This window comes from Culex pipiens, chromosome 1, assembly GCF_016801865.2.
Source record: "Culex pipiens pallens isolate TS chromosome 1, TS_CPP_V2, whole genome shotgun sequence".
Classification (NCBI taxonomy): Eukaryota; Metazoa; Arthropoda; class Insecta; order Diptera; family Culicidae; genus Culex; species Culex pipiens.
In genome coordinates this window covers 43,484,678-43,493,227 of record NC_068937.1, presented here as the reverse complement: position 1 = coordinate 43,493,227, position 8,550 = coordinate 43,484,678, and the positions used below count along the sequence as shown (strand labels likewise).

General features: G+C 44.0%; 1 pseudogene; it reads left to right on the top strand.

The window, feature by feature from the left end:
- Positions 1–1,457: 1,457 nt before the first annotated feature.
- LOC120413112 (uncharacterized) overlaps positions 1,458–8,550 on the top strand; it is a 91,796-nt pseudogene continuing 84,703 nt past the window's right edge.

The window sequence follows — 8,550 nt, the reverse complement described above, 5'->3', positions numbered from 1 at the left end:
GTGGATCATCGATCAGTGAGGTACTCCTGGATATTAGCTCCTGAAAAGTGCTTAAAAAGTGCTAAAATGCCTCACGGCAAGAAAAAGAGGCGGTCCTCACCAGCAGGATCGGCAGATTTGAAGAAGCTAAAGAATGCCGAAGCGCTACCTGCAAAGCCAGGCAGTTTGAGCAAGGACGCTCAAAATTCGTCTGGAAACCAGTTCGCTACCCTCCCTGTGGACGTGAGCGAGAAGGAAGAATTTGAACGACGGGAAAAGTTGCTACCCATTTTTGTGAAAACATCGTCTTCGGATACGGTGCGAAAGTGGCTGACCGGGTTTATCAAATCTGGTGCTTTATGAGCTTCCATTCGCTTGTGTGCTGATGGACTCAAAATTCTGCTACCTACCAGAAAGGTTTACAACTACGTTCGGGATTTCTTGAACAACACAAAGGTTGAATACTACAGCCATGACGATCCAGGTAAACGCCCCATGAAACAGGTCCTCCGAGGCCTGTACGACATGGATGTGAGTGTGCTGAAAGAAGAGCTCAAAACTCTTAAGTCGAACGTGATCGAAGTCTTCAAGATGACGAGACACAACAAGGACATCAAGTATCGTGATCAACTGTACCTGGTTCATCTCGAGAAAGGATCGACAACGCCGTCTGAGCTGAAAGCAGTTCGGGCAATTTTCAACATCATAGTGACTTGGGAACGTTATCGTCCAGTGCACCGTGACGTGACACAATGTTCGAACTGCTTGCAGTTTGGCCATGGAGGAAGGAACTGTTTCATCAAGAGTCGTTGTGCAACCTGCGGAGGTGAGCACAAAACTCAAGCTTGCGAAACAATTAACGAGAACATCGAAGCGAAATGCTTCAATTGCGGCGGCGACCATTCTACCAAGAATCGGAGCAGCCCAAAACGTGCTGAGTTTTTAAAAACTCGGCAGCAAGCGACGACGAGGCACCAACCAAATCGTCGCAAAACACCACCAGCATACACGGACGTGGATTTTCCTGCTTTGGCATCACCAGGAGCAGGATCTGTTCGAGTGGTTCCAAATCTGCAGCCATAGAGTTATTTACGTGCGCATGTACTGTGTGTACGTACACGAACAAAAGTGAGGTTAAATTTTGTCCGACCAGCAAAATCAAATGGTGCGCTAGTGTGCGTACGCGAAACGTCATAAAGCTCTATTGCCGTTGAATCAGCGGCAAAAAGTTGCAGAGAATACAACACCTCCAGGCTTCAGTCAGCAACCGAGGGAAAACCAACCAGCATCAACGGGAGAAGGCAGCAGTGACCTGTTTTCACCGAAAGAACTTCTGAACATTTTCATCGAGATGACAACAACACTGCGTGGTTGCAAAACTCGCCAGGAACAAGTAAGAACGCTTGGAGCATTCATCTTAAAATACAGTTCGTAGTTTACTCGTTCTAGTGATTTTGAATATTTCAATGCTGGGTGAAATGGCGAAGCGCGTGATTGGGTGGTGGCCAGTCAACGACAGAATGTGCCGGTTGAGAATCAAGGGCCGATTCTTCAACCTGGGCATCATCAACGTGCACAGCCCGCACATGGGAAGCGACGCCGATGACAAGGATGCTTTCTACGAGCTTCTTGACCGCGAGTACAGGAAGTGTCCAAAACACGACGTCAACATTGTCATCGGTGACTTAAACGCTCAAGTCGGCCAGGAGGAGGAGTTTAGACCGGTTATTGGGAGGTTCAGCGCCCACCAGCAGACGAACGAGAACGGCCTACGACTCATAAATTTCGCTACCTCCCGAAACATGGCCATACGTAGTACCTTCTTCCAGCACACCTCCCTATACAAGTACACCTGGAGATCACCAAACGACACGGAGACGCAAATCGACCATGTTCTCATTGATGGTCGGCACTTCTCGGACATAATCGACGTCAGAACCTACCGTGGTGCGGACATCGACTCGGACCACTACCTGGTGGTGGCGCTAACGCCCAGGAGTTGGACACTCAGCACGCCGTGCGTGCTCCGAAAAAAACAGCCGCGCACTGTTCGCGCACCCTTCGCGCACTCTCGCGCATCATCACGCATCATTATCGAGAAAGAATGGCTAAAAACTTGGCAACACTTCTACAAACGTCATATTAAGTGATGTTTACAAACAAACTTGAGCGTGATTGGAGTAACTCCACTGTTCCTCGTGGGACGGAGCGGTCCCGCCGTTTACTTTATTTACTAGCGTCGTACGAGGTCTTGGCCAGGCCCGAAACGCTGTCCTTCGGCGCACCCAAACTGGACGGAATCGTGGGCAGTTTGAACTGTTTGTCGCCGGGCTTAGCGTCATATAAAAGTTCAACCCGATGGTGGTGTCTTTACCGGTTCCTAACGCCAGTTCCTCTTCCTTCAGCGGACTTCCAAACCCGGAACATTTTTTTTCGGATCGACAAGCTCAGCTCAATGTTAGTAAACAATCTCGACTTTTTCCTCTTTTGACATTTCAAAATTAAGTGGTGCCAGTTTGGGAGAAAAAGTGTTGTGACAGTTCAGGGCGTGAGTTGTGTGCGCGCACACCGCCAGCACCGTCACGCACCATGTTTCACTCTGAACACAAACCCTCTTTCCGAAAACCGTGTAGAAAGTCTAACCCCTTGCTAACGCCTGTCTTAGGTCAACAAGATCCGGTACCGTCGCCCGCAGCGGTATAATCTGGAGCGGCTCAAGGATCCTGAGTTCGCTACCCAGTACGCGCGGGAACTCGAAGCCGCGTTGCCTGACGAGGGTGAGCTCGCCGAAGCCCCTCTGAAGGCCTGCTGGAGCCATATGGAAGCAGCCATCAACGCAGCGGCATCGAGCGCCATCGGGTACGTGGACCGAGTTCGACGGAACGGCTGGTTCGACGAGGAATGTCAGACGATTTGGGACGAGAAGAAAGCAGCGCGGGGCAAGTGGCTGCTGCACAACACCCGTGGGAACAAGGAGTCGTACAAACAGTTGCGAAGACAGCAAATCCATCTCTTTCGGGAAAAGAAGCGCCGCCTGGAAGAGTTGGAGTTCCAGGATATGGAGCAGCTGTATCGCTCCAACGAAACGCGTAAGTTCTAGAAGAAACTCAGTCAATCCCGGACTGGCTTCATGCCGCGAGCCGAAATGTGCCGGGATAAGGACGGAGGAAACTTGACGGACGAGCGTGAGGTGATCGAAAGGTTGAAGCAGCACTTCGACGAGCACCTGAACGGCCCAGAGGTGGAGTACGGGGGAAAACGACGTCAGCGGTATGGTGGACGGCGAGGACGAGCCAGCACCCACGATGAGGGAAATTAAGGATGCCATCAAGAAGCTCAAGAACAACAAAGCAGCGGGTAAGGATGGTATCGGTGCTGAACTCATCAAGATGGGCCCGGACAAGCTGGCGGCCTGTCTACACCGGCTGATAGTCAAGGTCTGGGACACAGAACAGCTACCGGAGGAGTGGAAAGAGGGAGTAATATGCCCGATCTACAAGAAAGTTGGAATGTGAATGTCGCGAGTACCAGATCCCGACGCACTCCCTGTTCATCGATTTCAAAGCCGCGTACGACTCGGTCGATCGCGAAGAGCTATGGAAGATCATGTACGAGAACGACTTTCCCGGGAAGCTGATCAGACTGGTGAAATCAACGATGGACGGGGCACGGTGCAGCGTGAAGATTTCGGGGTGATGCCCGACCCGATCGAATCACGCAAGGGACTGCGACAAGGCGACGGTATCTCCGGCCTTTGTTTCAACATTGGGCTTGAAGGTGTCATGAGACGGGCGGGCTTCAACATGCGGGGCACGATTATCAACCGGTTCAGACAGTTCATCTGCTATGCCGACGACATGGATATTGTCGGCAGGACGTTCGAGGAGGTGGCCAGGAGGTACACCGAATTGAAGCGGGAAGCAGAGAAGGTTGGATTGAATGGTGAATGTGGCGAAGACGAAGTATCTGCTGGCAGGAGGAACCGAGTCCCTTAGGGCTCGCATAGGACCGAGCGTGACGATTTCGAGGTCGTGGAGGAGTTTGTGTACCTCGGATCGTTGGTGACGTCGGACAACAACTGCAGCAGGGAAATTCTGAGGCGCATCATCACCGGTAGTCGTGCCTACTACAGACTCCACAAGACCTTACGGTCTGGTACCCTTTCCCGACGTGCAAAGTGTACCATGTACGAAACGCTGATAAGACCCGTTGTCCTCTACGGGCACGAGACGTGGACGATGCTCGAGGAGGACATGCAAGCGCTTGAAGTTTTTGAACGACGAGTGCTCAGGACGATCTTTGGTGGTGTACGTGAGAACAACGCATGGAGGAGAAGGATGAACCACGAGCTGCCGCAACTCTACGGCAAGCCAAGCATTCGGAAAGTCACCAAGGCTGGCCGGATCAGGTGGGCCGGACACGTCGCGAGAATGCCGGACGCGCCAATCGAACCAGACTATCAATCCGGTGAAGTTGGTGTTTTATTCAGAGCCGGTTGGAACGCGGCGGAGGGGGCGCAACGTGCGAGATGGTTAGACCAAGTGGAGGAAGATCTTCGAAGTGTGGGAGTTCCGAGTCGGAATTGGAGAGTAGCAGCCCGAGACCGAGTTCAGTGGCAGCGCATCTGGAGACAGTTCATGACCCGGGGGTAGTCTGAGCAGTAAAAGTAAAGAGACGAGTTGTTCCTTTTAATTCCGCTATATATTTTTAATATCTTGACAGATAAGTATTTCGTCTACTACTTGCAGACTTCATCAGTGTATTTGACATTAATGACAATTGTGCAGGGTTGGATCGCAAACAGTAGGAGCCCAGCTGTAAAACAGAAATATAAAGTCCAAAAACAGCTGCAAATCGGTTGTAAAAGCGCTTTTGGTGCAATTTTGAAAACTGTTTAGCTGTTATGCGTTGCACTAAATGCGCTTATAGTGCTGAATAATTTCCTGTTTTAGTGCTGTTTGGTTACTTGGGCAGTCACAGCGAAGGAGAAACGTGATTTTATCTCGCAATAAGCAATACCAAAAGCTGCGCAAAGATCTGGCCTACACACCACTGATGTTTGTTATAATCGCATTAGTGGCGAAAATGCCTCAAAAAGTTAAATATGTAAAAAAAAAAACTTTTCACGGGTTAAATCCCATTTAAACTTATTCCTGCTACCGGCATGCCAGTTTTCAACCAAATTGGCTGAAATTTGGGCTGGAGGCTCTATTTTTAGTACTCTTCCGGGCAATCTCATATACCTTTTGATCTTAGCATTTTTTTATTTTGACCCGGGCTAATGCAGAGTTTTAGAGATCTTCATATTTGGCTTTTCAGTCCGTCGAATAAAAGTAACAACCGTTTCCCTTCGTTTTCCTTGGTAACGAAGAGAAACGGTTGTTACTTTTATTCGACGGACTGAAAAGCCAAATATGAAGAAAATTTAAATTTGACAGTCGTTGCGAAAAAGTTTTAGAGATCCTTACAAAAAAAACTTTCTAAAACAATCGCTACTATTACTAGGGAAAGCGAAGGAGGATAGGAAAGCTTAAATATATATCTCATTATCTTGAACCTATGATAAACGATTTTTTTTCATTGAATCATCATTGGAATCAACCCTTGAATTTTTTTTTTCTTATCATATATTTTGTTTGTGTTCAGCTTGTTAGGCTGGTACCGAGGCTGGTACCGAGGCTGGTACAAATGTTATTGAAAGTTTTTGAAATCACATATTGCTCGAAGTAATTTTCAACAAACTTTTCATACGAAAGGGCTTTGTAGAAAATATAGAGTTGCTTTGGAGAATTTGAACGGTTCGCGTCGCGGTCAACAAGCCGGATTTTCGTTGCCGTTTCCGTCTTTGTTTCCCCCCCGATTGTGTGTATATTTCGACCCGGGTGATTTCGCGATGGTTTGACAGTTGCTTTGGAGAATTTGAACGGTTCGCGTCGCGGTCAACAAGCCGGATTTCCGTTGCCGTTTCCGTCTTTGTTTCCCCCCCGATTGTGTGTATATTTCGACCCGGGTGATTTCGCGATGGTTTGACAGTTGCTTTGGAGAATTTGAACGGTTCGCGTCGCGGTCAACAAGCCGGATTTTCGTTGCCGTTTCCGTCTTTGTTTTCCCCCCGATTGTGTGTGTTTTTCGGTCCGTGCGGTTTCGCGTTTTATTTGGTTTTATCTTTCCACAGCCGGCTGTCTAAGATTGAATCATTTATGCTAAACTTAACACCAAATAACCGGGAATAATCTCATCCGCATCCTCCGACTGTTTGCCTTGAGAATGCATAATACATCACATCATTAAACAAAATTTATTGATTATTGGGTCGCATCATCATCCTCTATGATGAATCCTGGCCATTACCCTTTCCCACTAACAAAATCCCAAGTAGAAGTAGTTTTCCGGCACACGTGGGGGTGTGGATATCGTATAGAACCCACCCTTGGTAGCAACCTGTGCTAACTAACATTCCCGTCCCAATCCCCCCGAGATCTACAAACTGACATGGCGGGCGCCGTTGGTGGCCAATGACTGTTACCTATTTGCTTCAGATCTAGTTTTAATGACCTTGATGTTTTATCTTTTCAACGCATTCATACATGCTGTTGATAAGGGAAACACCATTAGATCGTTTAAGCGTATGGTCAGTTGTATTGATAGGATATTACGGTCCTGTTCAGCAACGGAGAAGGACAACCATGGGTGGTCTCTCATGCTCATGCTCATGCTCATATTCAGATTTTTTGATTTATTGATGGGAAATCATACATCAGTAATATTTGCACAATTTAAAACAAAACAAACATCTAAAGACATTTACGAGATCTGAATCTTTTTGTAATAAATTTTTATTTTATGAAATAATTTAAAAAAACTTTTGAAGAAGTATTAAAAAATAAATCAATCCACTTTAATTTTTTTTATCAAGCTGTTTTTTTTAGAATCTATTATAATGGATTTCAATTCAAGAACAGAATGTTGAAAAAATCACTGATTTTTCAAAAATTATCTTACTGTTTTCAGAAAACTTTTTTTTTGTTCTTAAGACTGAAGGTAGAGGTAGATTCACCTTTCAATATTTGTCAATATATCAATGTTGCCTTGACTTGAAAACATTCACAAAAAGAATTTAATCAACTTAGTTTTTTTAATTGCTCTCCTCAGGTATTGAAAGGATTTTCACGCATCTTTGTATTTGTAACTTTAATATTGTAAAAAATCTGATTTTCAAATGAACAAATATATAAATTTAATATTTAAAGCTTTATTTTAACACTGGAACACCCATTGCATGTCAAACAACTTAATTCATTTTATTTATTTAATTTCAGAAAAATAAGTATTTTTTTCATTTTTCAAGAGAGTGCCCATTAATGGGAACACTTGCAGAATTTGAAAAAAATAGACAAATAATAGTTGAGATATAACCTTGCTGACAAAAAACATTGAGAAAAAACTTCTGTTGAAAAATGAAAGGTACCGTCAGTGGGGTGACATTGGGTCTGGGGGGTGAAATTGGGTCAAAGTGATTTTTTACGGATTTTACTATTTCTCAGGTTCTTCTCAATGAAAATGAATTCTGTTGAAACGGTTGTGTAGGGGACATCTTAAGATGACTTCGCTGAAAAAATCTCGTTCCTAGAACAAATCCTGTTATTTTGGCAGCTGTCTTAATTTAAGGTACGTTTTTGGCAAAAAATGACCTCTCGAAAAATCATTTTTCTAATATTTTTGATAGAATTGCTCGAAAACTTCCCAAATGTTTGAAAATCTCCACTTCAAACATTGTAGCGTGTCAATACGATTCCCTCGAACAAGAAACACTGTTGGATGACTTGTTTTTACCATATCGTTGTATTTGAGCATCATTTTCGTTTCATTTGACCCAATGTCACCCCCTCTAAGGGGTTAGATTGGGTCAATTTTCAAACAATTGGCATTTAAGGTAGTGTTCATCAAAATCCACCATATTTTGGGAAAATGTTAGTAAACTATCTAAAAACAAATCTACGTTGAAAGATTTTCGATGTTATTTAAATTGTTTTTGTTATTAAGAAAATACGAGAGGTGTATCGTTTTTTGACACATAGTCACTCCCACTGACGGTATTTGTAAAAAACATGAAAATACCTTTGTTATTTTGAATTTTAAAATTTCCAAAATCTTAAGTAAGAGAATTTCATATCTTTTCAAATCAACAAAAATGTACATACTTGGGACTACTTTAAAAAAAATGCATTGGTCCTTTATTGCCTTTAACTTAAAAATAATGCTGTTTTTAGTAAATTTCTTAAAACTTTACAATAGCTAAGTTTACTATATAATTATTTTGAAAATAAAAACAACAAAAAAATGCTCTTGAAAGTGCTATGAGTACATCCTAATATTTTTTTAAAATCGCATTTTGTATCATACCGCCATGACATTTTTTGACTATCTCTTTCATAAAATCATGTGTTTTTGATTATCTTAAATTTACTATAATCTAAAACAAAAAAAATCGAATACAAGGATTTTCATATAATCTAGAAGCACGGCAACAATACGAGCAAAGATTGCGCATTCTGTATTTTAATGTAATTG